Genomic DNA, 18,475 nt, shown 5'->3' with positions numbered 1-18,475 from the left:
TGCTTCCATAGTAGACATCGTTACACAGTTCTGCTTTCTACTACCCCAGCTGACCGCAGCGCCTCCCAGAATAAAAACAAATCCGCTGGTGGACTTCCGGTCAGTAGAATCTCCAGCCCAGTCTGCATCGCTGAATCCAGTTAGCGTCAATCCTCCTTCTTGCTTCAATCCAAGCCGGAACACCAAATCTTCAGTCCCGATCAAGTATCGGACGACCCGCTTGAGCTCGACCCAATCACGTTGCGTAGGATGGCTGGTACTACGACTGAGGATAGACACGGCTGCTGCAATATCTGGTCTGGTGTTCGTGGCCAAATACAACAGTGCACCAACCAGACTGTGGTACTGCACGTTGTCGGTCAGTGGCTCGCTTTCCGCTTGCTTCAAATACCCGGTGTCCAAGGGGTATTTCGAATTCTTGGCTCCATCTAATCCGTACCGTTCCTTAATTTCCTGGATGAATGCCTTTTGACTGAGCGAGTAGAATCCATCGCTACACTTCTCGACTTTGATACCCAGAAATTGACTAATCGGGCCCAATGACGAGATTTCAAAATTTTTGCGCAATTGTTCCTCCAAAAGATCCATCTGACGCTCATCGCCGCACACCAAGACAATATCATCTACGTATATAAGAAGATACATCCACTCACCATTGTCCAGCTGCTTCGAGAACAGGCAAGCATCCGAATTAGATTGTTGGAACCCCAAACTCAGGAGCACTTTCTTCACAGTTGCGTTCCAGACACGAGCGGCCTGTTTAAGACCATACAAACTTCGGTGCAACTTGCATACCATCTCCTCCTGTCCGGGCTTCGCGTATCCTGGAGGCTGTCGCATATATATTTCCTCGCTTAAAGTACCGTTCAGGTACGCATTCTTCACATCGATGTGACGAACTTGCAGCTTCTTGTGACCGGCAAGTGTGAGAAGCACCCGGAATGTCGATGGCATCGCAACTGGTGCGAAAACTTCACTGAAATCCGTCCCATACCGCTGCGCAAAACCTTGGGCAACTAGTCTTGCCTTGTAGCGTACCACCTGCCCAGTAGAGTCTTTCTTCTTCTTGAAGACCCACTTCGATCCTATGGCCTGCCGGCCTTTTGGCAGTGGGACCAGCGACCACGTACCCTTCGATAACAGCGATTGATGCTCCTCGTCCATCGCTTTGACCCACTTCTCACTGCATACACTGTTCACTGCTTCACGGTAGCTCTTCGGTTCCGGTTCATCCATCTTCGCGACCCCGACAACGAAATCCTGATACCTCGATGGTAGTACTCCTGCATTTTCACGCTGTGGTCTGCCAATCTGCACTTCATCTTCGTCGTAATCTTCCGTATCGAAAAAATCATTATCGTCATCCTGTTCTGGAAAACCTTCACAATCCGCTTCTTCATCGATGCTTTCATTATCCACGAAATCCTGTTCAATCGACACCAATTGTTCCGAATTCTTCACCGGCGCCGATACCGGACTTTTCTTCTTCGCAGACAGGCTGCTGCGACCCGTTGGTGACTTCGGCTGCTCTGCTTCACTTCCTGGATCCTCCTGTACCTCTGACCCGAGTTCGACAAACCTGGCATCTCTACTGATGACTATTCTGTTCGTCTGCTTGTCCAAGAAGCGATACGCTTTGGATCCACAAGCGTAGCCGACGAAAATTAGCTTCACCGCTCGGCTGTCCAGCTTCACCCGCTTCGCGTCCGGAATGTGTACGAACGCTTCACATCCGAACACCTTTAGGTAGCTGAGGTCAGGTTTCTCGCCGCACCAAAGTTCCATCGGAGTTTTCGTCACCGTTCTTGAGGGTAAGCGATTCTGTATGTACGCAGCAGCAGCGATTGCCTCTCCCCAATACTTCTTGTCCAACTTAGCATCGAGAAGCATGCATACCGCCATTTCCTGTAGGTAGCGGTTCCTCCGCTCCGCTACGCCGTTCTGCTGCGGTGCGTACCCGGCTGTCAGCTGCATCTGAATACCCTCCTCCTGATAAAACTTCTTCAATTCGTGGTTGACGAACTCACCACCTCGATCAGAGCGGATTATCTGAGGCTTTCTGCCAAACTTGTTCTCAACCAACCGAACGAAACTCATGATGCACTGTTTCGCTTCGGATTTGTCTTTAAGCAAATACATTACCACGTACCTGCTATAATCATCGATGAGGGTCAGAAAGTACTTTTTCCCGCCAGGTGTCACGTTACTCATCGGTCCGCAAAGATCGGTGTGGATCAACTGCAATGGCTGCGTCGTCTTCCGCTCGGCCTGTTGCGGATACGGCAACCGGGTCATCTTGCCCTCCATGCACGTCTCACACACTATCTTCGCACCACAGTTCACTAGTTTCATGCCAGTAGCCAGCTCTTCGTTTTTGATTTTGTCAAACACTGCCGGATCCCGATGACCGAATCTTCGGTGCCAAGTGTGTTGGCAGTTCGCTGTATGGCACGGTGTTGCTGCAATCGCAACGCTTTCTGGCTCACTCAACACGTACAGTCCTCCGCGCCTTTCGCCGAGAGCCACGACCGACTCCGACGCATCCCGCACTTCGACACTGTTCTTCGTGAATAGCACACTGTACCCTTTATCAGCCATTTTGCTCACTGATAGCAGCCCGCCGTCGAGATTAGGCACGAACAACACTTTCTCTAGTTTGATCTCTACCGATTCGCCGACACCATCAACTCCCTTCACCGAACCACAACCAATACCACCCGATTTTGAGCAGTTTCCGTCCGCCATCACCACCGTAACACACGACTTCTCCAGCTTATTGAAAAAACCTTCACTGCTGGTCATATGGCAAGATGCCCCGCTATCGACCGTCCACAAACAATCCACTTTCGCCGCTGCACAGATGGCTTCATCCTCAAGATGGGCAGAAAAACAAACACTGTTATCATCCGAATTTTTAACATGCTTCGCCTTCGCTGGTTGTTGACCGCTGCTACCCGGCTTCTCGCCGGATGGTCCTCCACCGCCGTGTTTTTCTTTCGCAATCTGCCACTTCCTACAATCGCTTTTGAAATGCCCCGGCTTTTTGCAGAAAAAACAAACTTTATCTTTGTTTACTTTCTGCGTTTTCAGCACTCGTTCGCCGGGGGCTGATTTTCCGCTCCGTTCCTGCCGCTTGTGATATTCGTCCATGAGCTTGGACCGAACCAACTGCATCGTAACGTCCGCATCGGGTCGCGCTTCCAGTGCCGATGCCAAAAAATGATACGATTCTGGCATGCTCCTAAGCACCATAGCTATCTTCAGTTTTTCGGCCAGCTGCAAACCAGCACTCACTAAGCGCTCGAACAGCGAATCCAGTTCTAGGAGGTGGTTTTCAACATTTCCACCTTCAATCAATTTTGCATCACAAAGCCGATTCAGAAGTGCAAGCTGCGACGATGCTGTCGACTTTTCATGGTATGCCTTCAAGGCATCCCATACCTCCTTCGCACTTTTGCCATCTTTAATTAACACATACTGACTCTGATCAATGCACAGACCAAGTGTAGCGCGGGCTTTCCGGTCCGCTTTATTCCAGGCATCGGTTACTGGCTCCGGCTTAGCATCCGCCACAACATGCCAAAGATCCTCCCGGATCAAAAACATCTCCATTTGGAACTTCCAACTGGCGTAGTTGGTGTTCCCAAGCTTGCTGATCGCAAACTTTCCCGGATCCGCCATTTTGTGCACGTCCACACCGGCAAGCAAATTGTTACCAATCGAAAAAAAATGTACCGCACGACGACGCCAAAAACGACCGAACAAACTTCCGCGATTTTCACCGTTTAACCGAACGAAATTCCACGATTCCTCTCTGGGCTCATAACCTGTGGGCAGGAACTGGCAACCAGAGCAGAGATTAGCACAGGGAATAGATTACCGCGTTGGGAAATTGTGAAAAATAGACTTAAAAAACCGCCACGACACTTGCAACGTTGAAACGTGTTTGTTTTATTTACATCAGCAAAAGAGTACAAGGGAATAACAAAAGGTGGTTGAGTTCAGAGGCTCAGCGCCCCACTGTTAAAAAATAAAAGTTCAACAGTACAATGGATGAAGGGCTGTGAGACAAAAGATCAAAAGGGCAAAACCTCGAATTAACAAACTATAAAAAGCCTCTATGCAATCTACCTGATCAAAATAGAATGTTGAATAATATGTTAAGAATATGATTCTTGACTAAAATCTAGAGCCTACAGATTCGGAAGCCTCCATTTGAGAGACATGAAGACTTTTTCCCGAAAAGCTCAGTTGCTTCGTTGCAAGAGAATTGGAAGCATCCTTCTTCGCTTCTCGGAAGCCTCCTTCCAAGCAGCTCGGAGGACTCCTTTCAAGAGGTTCGGAAGCCTTTTTTAAAGAGGTTAGAAGCCTCCTCTCAAGAAACATGAAAGCCTCCTTTCAAGTGACCCGGAAGCCTCACTTTAAGAGGTTCGGAAACTTTCTTTCAAAAGTCCCGGAAGCCTTCTTTTATGCTTTTTTGAATGAACTTTCTTTTTTCTGCTTTTTAAAAGCCTCGGAAGGGGCTTGGAAGCCATTTTTCAACAGACTCGAAAGCGTGGTAAAAGGCTCCGAAGTCTACTTGCAAGAGGCTTGGAAGCCTCCTTTATAGAGGCCCGGAACCCCTTTTTAAGCTTTCTTCTTAAAAATTTCTTTTTTTTTTATTTTCTCCTTATTTTAAAATGCTCGAAAAGCTCTTATTAAAAGGCTCAAAAGCGTTCTTCCAGGAGGTTCAGAAACTTCTTTTAAAGTGGTTCGGAAGCATCGTTTCATCCAAAAGGTTCGGAAGGCTTTTCTAAAAAAGCTCGGAAAGCTTCTTTCAAGAGGCTCGGAAGCCTCCTTTCGAGTAGTTCGGAAGCATTCTTTCAAAAGGCTTGAAGGTTCCCTTGAGCAGGCTCGGAGTTTTCCTTCAAGTGGCTTGGAAGCGTCCATTCAAGATACTCCAATGCCTCATTTTAAGTGACTAAAAAGCCGCCATTCAAGAGGCTCGGAAGACTCAAAAGTGTTTATTCAAGATACTCCGAAGCCTCCTTTCAGGGGGCTCAAAAGCCGCCATTAAATAGGCTCGGAAGACTCTTTTCAAGAAGCTTGGAAGCTTCCTTTCAAGAGCTCGAAAAACTCCCATCAAAATTCTTGGAATTCTTGTTTTAAGAGGCTTGGATGCGTATTTTCAAGAGGCTCAGAAGCGTTCTTTCAAGATACTCAGAAGCCTACTCTCAAGCAGTGACGGGAAATGTCATATCGATGTCATGGGACTAACTTGCTAATAACTTTTCTCACAAGTCATTTACAATTATGATTTTCATATAAACATGTAGCCCTCAAATGACCCGAAAACTTTTCCTAATAGCTATTTTCTCTAAATATGATATTGGCGGCGTGAGAGCCGAATTAGTGTCAGATGACATTAATGTCATGACATTCCGTGACATTTTTTTAATCTCGCTGTCATGACTCACACTTTGTATTTAGAACAATGATCTGTTCGACAAAGTTCTAGGAGCCTTTAAGTACTACATGTTAATCAAAAAATCCGGACTGTAAATGACTTTTGAGAAAAGTTATTTCGAAATTGGTAATAGCAATGCCATGACATTTTTTTGACATTTCCCATCTTGAGAGTCTCAAGACGCTAGGATGCCTCCTTTGAAGGGGTTTAGAAGCCTCTTTCAAGAGGCTCGGAACCCTCTCTTGAAGGGGCTCGGAATTATTTTTTCAAGAGGCTTGGAAGCGTACTTTCAAGCAGCTCAGCAGAGGCGTCCTTTCAAGATGCTCGGAAGCCTTCAATAGTCAAAAAAGTATTGTAGGATGCTCGATGTATGAACTTAATTTGTATTGGGAAGTTTCAAAGAAAATAGAAATTTCAGAAAAGTTTATGGAGAGCCATAAATCCCGTTAGTTTTCAGGTCCATTTCTCATATATCTTGAGAGTTACGATTATTTTCATTTACAGCAAAAAAAAACATAAGGGGTACCTCAATTAATGCAAAAGTTTGAAGGGGTACCTCTCAAGAAAAAGGTTGAGAACCTCTGCACTAAGAGAATGGTAGACCGAAGAATGCACCCGTAGAGTCAACACCTATTCTGACCAAGGCCATAAGAAAAGTAGTTTTAGTTTTATGTGCACTATGGAAACAATTCGGGGAAATGTTGCATTCGGGGAAATGTTACATTCGGGGAAATGTTACGTTCGGGGAATTGTTATTCGGGGAAATTTCATTCAGGGATTTGGTTTTCAGGGGAATTGTCGTGCAATCCTCTAGGATTGTACGACAATTCCCCTGAAAATCTATTCCCCGAATGCAATTTCTGAATGAAATTCCCCCGAATAACATTTCCCCGAATGCAACATTTCCCCGAATTGTTTCCATAGTGCACATAAAACTAAAACTAAAAAAGAAATCTGCGTCGTTTAACATATACCTAGTCACATAATTGGCTTTTGACATAATTTTGAGCTGCAACAAAATTGAGGGTCGCGGGACAATTCACTTAAAAATTGTAAAAAAATAAGATGCTGGGTCATTGGGCCGAAGACCCTTATGCCGAACCGTCATTAGGCCAAGTGAGAAGTAATAAGTGAGAAATGATTAGTGAGAAGTGAAAAGTGAGACGTGAGAAGTGAGAAGAGCGTAATGAGAAGTGAGTAATGAGAAATGAGAAATGAGAAGTGAGAAGTGATAAACGAGATGTGAAAAGTGAGAAGTTAGAAGTGAGAAGTGAGAATTTAGAAGTGAGTAGTGAGTAGTGAGTAGTGGGAAGTGAGAAGTGAGACATGAGAAGTAAGAAGTGGAAAATGAGAAATGAGAAGGAAGTACATAGTAAGAAGTGAGAAGTGTGGAGTAAGAAGTGAGAAGTGGAAAATATGATGCGAGACGTGTGATGTGAGGAGCGAGAAAGGGTGAAATACGACGGGAGATGTAGGAAGAGAGAATGGAAAAATAAGAAAGGAGGATAGAGATAAAGTAAGAAAATTAATACGTTTTCCGGTATAAGGCGTAGGAAAGGGATAATGTTTTTTTGTTTGATAATCGTTTCGCCGGTATTGAGTGAATACGAGTTAAAATGCCTTATTAAATGAACACTTTTGCCCGATATAAGACAAAGAGGGTAGATGGACCCTTCTTCAATTGAACACGTTTGCCTGGAGTAAAGCGAAGGAAGGAGATAATGCCTTCCTTGAATGATCGCGTCTAAGCAATGTAAGGACAATGTAGGAGATATTGCCTTCTTTAAATGAACACGTCGATGAATTCGATATTTTTTTTCGGTATATATAATTGATATTTATTGCTAGATGCGATCTCATATATTATATCTATTCCGGGCCAACTCGTCTACATCAAAAGAAGAGACTACATTTATCATTACCTTATTGCAGGCAATCTCCTACTTCTGAAAAGGTAATTTCATTCTACTTTGGCTTATTTCGAACTAACGCCTAACTCTAATGAATAGATCATATCTACCGTTTTCTTATACCAGGTAGATACAAATTTTCAAAGTAGGAATAACATTCACTTCTTCATTATTCTGGGGAAACACCTACTTCCAAAGTAGATATCAAATTAATCCATTGCGTTATTCCGAGTAGATGCATTATTTCTTAAGAAGGGATCACATTCACCATTGCCTTATTCCGGGCATACGCATTATTTTTTTAAGGATTCATATCCACGATTACAGTAACTTCCTAAGAAGGGATAGACCTTACATAGGACAGAAGTTTGATTTTACATTTTTTTTACCATGATGCTTTCAATCGGAATTTCCGTTCGTGATTCTACTCCATCAAAGAAATTCAGCCTTTGTTCGACTATTTTAGAAAAAAAAATGAATAGGAAAACACTTTAATCTAATATCTTTATAATTTAACAAAAAGAAAGATCAAGGACATACAATACTTTCGAAAAATTTGATCATGTTCGGCATCTCCAAAGAGACACTCTGGAACAAATCTTTGAACGCTTCTCTGTTCGGGCGTTTATAGTCGATGACAATTATGCGTTTGCAAAAAATACTTTATTTTCGGGGATTTGTTACATTCGGGGAAATGTTACATTCGGGGAATTGTTACATTCGGGGAAATTGCATTCGGGAAAATTGCATTCGGGGAATTGGTTTTCGGGGAATTGTCGTACAATCGCGCTCTAGTCCCATATGAATATGTTATGCAGTCGCCTCTCCACATCTCGATATTGAAGGGACCATCGAGATAGGGAGAGATCGGGAAATGGAAGGAAAATTGAAATGGGTACTAGATCAAAAAAACTCTCGTTGCTATGAAAAACGACAACAAAACAAATGTCATTTCTTGTTCTAGAACTATTTGTTATTGTCCAAAGCAAGTCTAGTTGCCTAAACATTCAAACATATCGACATAAGGAGATTGAGTTCAGAACAAAGTATGATCAGAACACATCGAGATAGGGAGGTTATCGAGATGAAGAATGACAAAATGTATGTAAATTAAAGGGACCAAGGAAACCATCGACATAGGGAGAGGTATCAACAATCAATATGAAACTGGCGAATATTTTATGGTTCCAGTTTCATAGACTATGGGTAATCCTCGGTACCCAATACGTGATTTATTGATAATCCCTTAGTACACACGTTTAGAACTACTGTCACAGCAACGATTTTTTCATCAAACAAAAACAACATTCAAAAGTGATAGCCGTATACCATCAGAAGAGATTATTGAGTTTACAAAATCGCCGTATCTAAATAATATAAAATTAACTTTATTTGAACTATTTCTTTCAGCTCAACTTTGACCAGAAAAATGAACTTTTACTCCGGGCCTGGTGATAATGTGGCCAGCCGGTTTTCCAAATGGTATGGTAGCTGAAGAACGCTTTGGTGTAGCTGACGACCGTCAGGGTATTGAAACAGCCGGCAGTAGGTCGGATGAAGGTAGATCGTGGTCAAAGGGTGATGCGGCCAATGCGAGTAATTCCGCAATTGAGTTTGAAGAATGACGACCGAGCAATAGGATGGTCAAACAGTCACGTCGCACTGCTGTCTACCCGTGATTATACGGAATAGTGGCCGAGGATGAGTAGGGCCTTGCACGACGGGTGATTAAGCGAGATGTTCGAGGAGATGTCACCTCCAGGTGACGCGACGGTAGCCAATTGGCAGCCTCACTAACGACTCCCGTGGCACCGAGAAAAACCTCTTCCTTCTAACAAACCACCAGACTAATTCATGTTAAATATTTTTTCTTTTTTTCTCCCGCCTGTGGTTTGCGTTTTGCTCAACCAACCCCCGAAGCACACCCCCACCCGTTTGAAACAAGCACTGGGTTCACGGCATTACGGTTCTATTTAATTATTTGAATGAATATAATAAAATGTAACTCACCGGTAACATGATGCAGACAACATTAAATTTGTTAATTTAACCATGTTCTGGAGAAAATGATTCACATTTTAATATTTTTGTGCTGCCACTCGGATCTCGATGTATTTGAATATGTAAAATTCGTTTTATTGTCGCAATAATATAATATATAACATGAGTCTTATTTTTATCTATACTATAAAAATATGCTTCTAGGAATTTCCCTGAAATCATTTACAGGAGCCTCCCGTAAAATCTTCTTGGAATTTGTTAGGAAATTCCTAGAAATTTGTGTCTTGTGCGGGTTTTGTCGTCTTCTTTGAAGGATGTGCCGTCTTTTTCGGTGTAAAACCTGTATAATCAACCTTGGAAAATTTGCCCATGAAATTTACCCGTGACTCCCTAAGAAATCTTTACCAAAAATCCATCAAATTCGTCAAATTCCCCCAATTGCTCTGAATATCTCCGAAATTCAACCAATACATCCAGAATTGAGAAACTCCCTCCAGAAATTGCTGCAGGGAAATAAAAAAAAAAGTTGTTTCTTTGGAATTTACCCAAAAAAAATCTTCAGGAATTCCCTCTTGAAAACTCCTCTATAATTCGAATTTTGCTATTATTTTCCCATGGATTTTTTCTACAATCTTCCCAAGGAATTCCTCCGAAAATTCTAAACGACATGAGTCCGGAAATGCTTCAAAAATTTGGGGTGTCCTTTTCACATGACTCTTATCTCCAATCCTAAATGAGCATAATCAAATCTTGGATATAATATGCATATGTGATTCTAATTATTGTTCCGAAATATAACCTAGAACAAACAAAAATGGAATAATAAGTTTCAGAAAATAATTTTCAAATCATTGAAATTATTCATATCACCGAAACATCCACCGCAAAATAATAAATAAACAAATGTGAAAATCTCCATGACGACTGCAAAAAATTAGAACAAATTCAAATTTTATCAAAAGGTTGCTGCGTTTCACTGGGTACCGACTGGTACTGCAAAGCTTAGAACAATGGAACCATAAAATAAGTACTAATTTGCTCTGACCCCAACATCTTGATAATTATATCTATGGAGGTATCGAGATATAGAACATCGAAATGTAGAGAGTCGATTGTAACATATTCAGCCGTTTTAACCCGTATTTTGGTATTCTAGGTTATCCAAGAACTCCATGAAGTAAGGAACTCAGATCTCAACCTTGCTCTTAATAACCTTGGTTCCCTCGTCACCTATCGGGGTGAAGCACGCCTAGCAGGAAACACTTGACGGACATCTGCAATGAGTGTCCTCGGCTACCACAGAGAGATCTGGACAGGCTCTTCTTGGTTGCTTCTTCGTCCACTGGGTGCCGAGATCGGTCCGGTCGTTCCGGAGAGGTTATGACATCCTCAACTACTCAGCACCCCGTGATTGATTTCTTCGGCCGTAACCGTAATCGAACGCCGAGGTCCGTCCAACGGTTCCGTTATAGGTGAGGCTTCCGGTCAAATCAGATGGTGACACAGTTGTCTCAGTAGCATGTGGAGTTCGGGCACGCTGGAGCCAGTGGGTTGATTACTGTTGGTATGTGTTTTGAATACGTAGATTATCGTTTGGCGTTTTGCAGGAGATTCGGAGGAGCGGGGAGGTTGGTAGGAGGTTTGCTATTGGAGTTACACCCCATTCTTTTTTTACACGGGGGATGCGTTCCGTGTAAAAAAAGTTTTCAGTTCAAATTTTTCAAATCCGTGTAAAAAAAAGTTTTATGGTTTCTCGACGAATCATGCAAGATGGAGCAACTTTGCAAAAGTTTTGAATGGGAATTGTTTACACGGCCGTGTAAAACGGGTGTTTAACACGGGTGTATTTTCAGGTAATGACATATTAGAAACCTTATTGGTTGCTTGAGGGTGATGGGATAACTCATCGGTTTGTGATAAAATGTGGCTTCAAGGGAAGCAACTCTGCTGTTCCATTGTCTTTAAAGCTGTGCATTCTCCTTGTTTGGACCTCAAGGCGGACGGACTCCAGCACCTTTCACATGGCTCACAGTTTAACTAGCATAGTGGAAACATAATCAACCGCAGATGTTGGCTGAATCGACAATCTCGATTTTATTACGTCCCAATTTCATCACATAATGTCTTACCAAGGCATAAACTGCTCCATATTAGGAGTTGCTACACTAGCTGACAACCCAATACAACACCTGGAATGCAAACATTCACCATGAAGAGGCTGCACAACTTGTTTATTCTTCAATAACTGCCTGTATTATAGGGGTTGATCTGCAGGTCTTGACTCAATGGAGTTTGTTGATTACTTCTCAAGAACACTTGACAACAGTAACATTTACTTGAAATGCAAACATTAACTAATATGGGGTTGCATAGCTTATTGATTATCCAATAGTCGTTTGCGTATCGGAGGTTGGTCCTCCGATCCTGAATCAATGGAGTTCATAAACTACCTGTAACTCATGATGGCAACAATAACTAGATCAATCAAAGTTAATTGCCGATTTCCGGGGATTAAACCACCCGACTTGGACATTAATTTACAATGTTGTGAAAACTCATATGTGAATATGTACGCTATATGGAAGATATTGATTTGGAAAATGTATTGAGGTAACCACTTTCCTTCGATGGACTCGAACCCATGACCCTACAGCTGCCAGACTGGTGCTTCAACCAACTAAGCTACGAAGGACCTCGTCGGCTTTGCAACCTAGCGGCTGCTGAACGAGCTGAAATTCCCAAATTGGACGCATAGTCAACACTCGCAATCCATTTCTCAAGCCAACACTTCCACATGTGTATAGTACACGTTCACATTAGAGGAGCGTGAGTATTTAGAATGTCTGGCGGCTGTAACTATACACAGAAAAAAATAATGAAAAATAAACAGCGCGTAAAACTTGACATGCGAAAATTTACGCTATTTTACGCTGAAATGGTCCTCTTGCTAACAAGATTGCTTACAACTTGTATGCAATATTGACGATTCACGTCGAATATTGTATACATTTAGGCTATATCACGTATGGGATTACGCTAATAATGGCGTTCCATTTATGTGCATGATTTTTAGCGAAAATTTCAGTAGATTTTTCTATCTGTGTAACTACTTGGAATTGTCTGTCGTACCCCATTAAGAAATGTCTTTCTCATGCTGTGCATTTCAAAGCCTGTCGTTAATCCCTTCCGCATGTCTTCTTCTCGTTGTTGTGTTCTAAGAAATAGTTGTGAAACATCGCGCAGATTGTCAACTTTGTGAAAATCAGCATCGTAATTACTTAAGGACCCTAAATTCCTTCTTCCGTAGATATTATTGTATTCCCAAACCTCGAATCTTTAGGTTTTTTAAAACTAACACTATGTATAAGAATCAAGCAATGTATTATTAAGCATGATTTCGGCTCCGTAGCGCCTCACGGCAAATGAGCCTTCCAAATAAACGATTAAAAAAAACTACTTGGAATGCAAACAAATATCAAGATGGGGCTGCACAACTTGTTTCTTCAGTAACTACCTCCATCATGGGGGTTAATCTGCAGGCTTGCCACTATGGTGTACGTAGACTACCTAGAGTCCATGACTGGGGAGCTTGCCAATCCCAGTTGTCTTCCGAAGATTAGAAGAAGAAAGCAGCAAAAAAGTCGTCTGAGAATGCGGTAGGAGGGGCTCGTAAAAGGATCCTACATCAGGCGTAGTATTGCCCGAGACAAGGGCCATGCGATTATTGTAAAAAATGAGGCTATGTGCTACGTCTTGAAAGTTATTCATTTATTTATATTATTTGATAATCGTGACAACTGGTGTCGCAATGACTGTAGAGCGGGGAACCATCATAAAAACATTTTTTCTCTTCAAAAACCTCCACATGCCAAATTTGGTTTCGTTTGTTTGATTAGATCCCGAGTTATGCACAAATGTGTGTTTCATTTGTATGAGGGAACCCCCCTTCTATAACGGAGAGGGGTCTCGAACTATCAGAAGAACTTTCCCCGGCCCAAAAACCTCTGGATACAAAGTTTCACGCTGTTCAGTTGCTTCCGATTCTATGAGGGTCAGACAGACGGAACTTAATTTTAATGTAAATACATATAAGATTATTTTGAAGATTGATGAAGCACAAATAAAATTCAATGATATGTTACATTTTATGTCACGCTTCAATTATGTGCATAATATTCAAAGAAAAAATACATCTTTTTTCGAACTCTGTTAGATTTGGTCTGGGCTCTGCTAAACTGCAGCGAACGCTTTCTGACTGGCCTGTGGTTTGAAGAAATCAACTTCAATTAATTGATACTAAGATGTATATTCGTTCTCATTAACAATCATCGAATTCAAAATACCTTCCAACACGAACAGTAGTCTTGACAAAAAAAGCAAGTTCATGAATTTCTATTTATGACATTCCAAAAAAATGATAAGATTTCGTATCTATTCGTGGAGTTATGTTTAATTGCTAATACATATATTTTCGTTTGACCTTTTTGCTGCACTCCACAGCGTTATATTTTAGGAAAAAATATCCTAAGTTACCGCATCTGATAACAAAATAGCATTTCAATGAGCTAGGGTAACCGTACCTTTAGTGGAGGTGGCACCAATAGTGGAGGTAGGGGGGTTTTAATGAGATTTATCATATTTATACACTTTACGATGGTTTCAGTTGATGCGTCGTGCTTTAAATATCCTGTTAAATGCAACCTATCCTAAGATTTCTCTTGAAAAACTATTGAAAGCAATGATTTTCCTTAACAAAATTTACTCCCTTGTGCCTGTATTGGTGCAGCTGTGCCAATAGTGGCGAGTGTCATAAGAAATCAATGAATAGCTTCACTTTGGGAACGAAAATCAATTTTTACCGCCACTAAAGGAACAGTGTACCCATTAATGGAGCAAGCAATATTTGGCAGTCGTTAATGTTAAATGACATCAATCCCATTTTTGTTAGCAAATTTATTAGTTTATCTATTGGCTGCGATATTAAAGCTGTAAATTTCCCATAATTATCAATTTTAAAAAATATTTTCTTTTGTGGGACTATCAATACCTCCACTATTGGTACCGTTACCCTAATGATAAAAGTGGTCTAATCTCTCCACGGTGCGCTGTGTGCCATTTGCAGAAAAAAAAACTTTCCCCGAAAGGTTGTCCATTTGCTGCTGCGGTGCAATGCTTCAGAACTTGCTGATTTTCTTTAACTACCCTGGGACAAAGGTCGAAGCCGCATGATGGATGAATATATTTCGATGCCGATGACTTGACGACGACAATGACTTCACGAAAGCTTTTTCTTGGCGAAACTGTTGCAACAAGTGTGAGGGAGGAGGTGGGCAGGTGCCAATGACACATACACCGAACGCTCCAAAGAAGCGATGCTTGGGGAAAACTTTTTGTTAAATCCTTTCATGGTGGAGGGGATTTGGTAGAATGGTCGTTGTTGATGCTGTCGAAGAGGATGTTTTTGTTTACGATTTGGTGATTGCTCTTTTGAAAACTCTTGTAAAGTTTCGATTGTTAGCATACCAATAATTCACTTTCGTTGCGGAGTTTTGGATCGACTTCTATTTTTGGATATTAAATCAGTTAGCTAATGGGAATAAAACCGAAAGTTTCCAACTTCATCCTAGGGAATTCTAAAAGGATAAAAGCGGTAAAGACTTGAAAAGATTAAATTTATTTCTTATAAAATATACCTGCCTCTTTCAAAATGAAAGAAGAAATCAATTATATCCTTTCATCAACATTCCTGATCGTTGTCGATTGATCAAAATTTGGGTGAAATAAAAAGTGAAAAAAAAATCTCAGAAGGCTTCACAAAAATAAGCTGTCCATTAAGGTGGCTCAAAAAACACTTTTTCAAATTTTTTGATGGGCCGCCCTCTTATTCGGTTCTATTTGATGCCCTGATGCTCTGGACAAAATTTCAGCCAAATCGGTCAACGTTTGGGCAGTGCTAAATTCGTTGGAAGTTTATATGGAAAAATGTATGCAGAAACATCCAAAAACAGTGATTTGCAGTTGGACGGCACAATTTACGATCAAGAACCATGATGCTCATTCAGCTCTTGTGAAATAAAATGCAGAATGTTATGCTGAAAACCGCGAGAAGATTAGAGTTTATTACGCAAAGATATTAGCATTTTACTTGAGTGTTGTAGGGGTGAATTTATTTCTTTTCAAAGGTAAAAGAAACGAAATTTGCTCAAACCCCACTGCAGAGAAATGCTAATAACTTAGCCGGGCAAACTCGAATCTTCTCGCGATTTTCTGCATAACATTCTGTATTAAATTCTACAAGATCTGAATGAGTATCATAGTTCTTCATGGTAAGTTGTGAAGTCCAGCTACAATTTACTGTTTTTGGATGTTTCTGCATACATTTTTCCATATAAACTTCCAACGAGTTTAGCACCGCCCAAACGTTGACCGATTTGGCTGAAATTTTGTCCAGAGCATCAGGGCATCAAATAGAACCGGATAAGAGGGCGGCCCATCAAAAAAATTGAACAAAGTTTTTCCCATACTAATTTGAGCCACCCTACTGTCCATCCAAATCAGTTATTTTCCTCTAAATCATTGAATGATTGCCAACAAAACCAAAGCAATAAAAGCAATCCATTCTAATGCAGCTTGGCTTTGTTCGTTAGGACCAGACAATATAGAAACCAAGAGGCGACCCGAAACAAACAGATTTATCTCCATTGATTCAGAACTGACCCCACTTTTTGTCAAACTGTAATGGGGGTGGGGCTGGTGTTGAAAAAGTGTGGAATTTTTCCCATTTTCATTTCATAGATATAATATTTTCAACCTTTTTATCGATATTCATTCGATAGAAATACCTTTGAAAGGATTGTGGCAACTGACCGCATGTTTATGTGGATTTTCATTTATTTTCACCGTTCATTGGATGCCTGAAAGATTTAATCCCATTCCAGCGGGATGATTTCCCAGCTTGAGTTTGACTCAATTATCTGCTTCATAGTGCCATTATGATCCACCATCAGTTTGTAGGCTTTTTTAACGTGAATTTTGTGTGTTTTTACTTAGTCGTGTACTGCCATCAATTGAACAAAAACTGACCAACTACAGTATTCATAATTTTGTGTTAAAATTAATCCTATAACGAATGTGAGGAAATAAAACATCTACAAAAATGTTAGATAATGAGTTAGGGGGGAAAGACGGCTTTGGCAGATTTTGTTCTATTATTGTCAGGGAGGTTTTTGTCGACCAAATTTTATGAAATTTGGCCACAATATTCTTTGATATGCAAAGAATGTTTAGGTCAAATTTGAGCATAATCAGTCATAAAAAACCCTCTTGACAATAATAGAACAAAATCTGTCAAAGCCGTCATTCCCCCTAATTGCAATGAGTTAAGCGAAAAGTTTAAAAAAAATTAAAAAACATTTCACATGTAAAAACATTTCTTAACCGATTCCTTGGCAATAAGTTGTCACCTGTGGAAGTCGGGCCTACTACGGGCTCCAGAAGAAACTGCGGTCGAAAAAGATTCGCCACCGCACCAAATGTGTCATGTACAAGATGCTTATAAGACCGGTTGTCCTCTACGGACATGAAACATGGACAATGCTCGAGGAGGACTTGCAAGCACTCGGAGTATTCGAGAGACGGGTGCTTAGGACCATCTTTGGCGGTGTGCAAGAAGACGGTGTGTGGCGGCGAAGGATGAATTACGAGCTCGCCCAACTCTACGGCGAACCTAGTATCCAGGACATGTAGGACATGTTGCAAGAATGCCGGACAGCAACCCTGCAAAGATGGTGTTCGCTTCCGATCCGGCAGGTACGAGACGGCGTGGAGCGCAACGAGCGAGATGGGCAGACCAGGTGCAAAACTACTTGGCGAGCGTGGGGCGTATCCGAGGATGGAGAGATGCGGCCTCGAACCGTGTATTGTGGCGTCAAATTGTTGATTCAGTGTTATCTGTTTAGATGTAAACTAAATAAATGAATGAATGAAGTTGCATTCGATTCGTATGGATCCCAATTTTTGATTCATACTGGATTTGCATCAATCCTCAGTACGGTCCCAGAAATATTCCAGATTCCGTTGGGGTCGATTGTCCCTGGAAAAAGTTATTACAGGTAGTCTTCGATATAACGTAACCCTGATATAACGTACACTCGATATAACGTCACTCGATATAGCGTACATTTTTCCCCGTTATAACGTACACTTTGAAAAATAATTATAATTTGGATAGTTATTACAAAATAATTTACTAAATTGTTATGATCATTCATGTAGGAATTACATTATTGTATGGAGTCTAATTTTATCAGCTAGAGGCATTAATTGCTGTTTTCCCCAGTTTTCACTATCCTTAGAACTCTCCTGAGGTATTGAATGATATTGCGTTATTTAATTCTATGGACAAATGTCTAGTTGATATTAGTCAAAGTCAGAATTGATGACGGGTTGTTTTCAGTTCTAAATCAGCCAATGTCGAGTAAAGTATTGGTACTGTAGATCCAGACTTGACATGTGTACCAGATTATTTTTAAATTAATCATAGAGGAAACTCCTGGAGGAGCTTTTAAAATAATTTCTGGCGAATTTTGTGGAGGAATTTCGAATTGGAGGAATATAAGAAATTATAAAAGAGTTCGTAAACAAATTTCCGAATCAATTCTTGAAAATAAAAAATCGGATTGAATTCATGAAGGAATTAAAAAAACTGAACAAAATTTCGAAACGAATTCGTAAAGTAATTTCTGGAGGAATATGTTAAAGAATTTCCAATGGAGTTTTTGAAGGAATGTCAAAAATAATTTCCGAAGGAGTTTCCTGAATGCATTTTTGTGCAATTCCTGAGATGCGGTCACTATCCCACAGTATTTTGAAGCGAACGGATGTTACAAAGTTACCAAAGTTGAAGAGTAGAGAAGAAAGTGTGTGGAACAAGAGAAGGCGATATGGACAACCCCACTGTAGAGTTTCCATTTCCCGGCCATTTTTGCTGTCCCGGGATTCAGGATGAAATTTCTTGTATATCCCGGGAAATCCCGGGATCCCGAGAATTTTCGATGTTTTTTTTGTTTTGAAAAAGTTTTTCTCGAAGTTTAGGGGTAAAGTTCATATTTTAGAAAGG

This window comes from Armigeres subalbatus, chromosome 2 (genome assembly GCF_024139115.2).
Source record: "Armigeres subalbatus isolate Guangzhou_Male chromosome 2, GZ_Asu_2, whole genome shotgun sequence".
NCBI classification, from domain to species: Eukaryota; Metazoa; Arthropoda; class Insecta; order Diptera; family Culicidae; genus Armigeres; species Armigeres subalbatus.
This window is presented reverse-complemented; position numbering follows the sequence as displayed.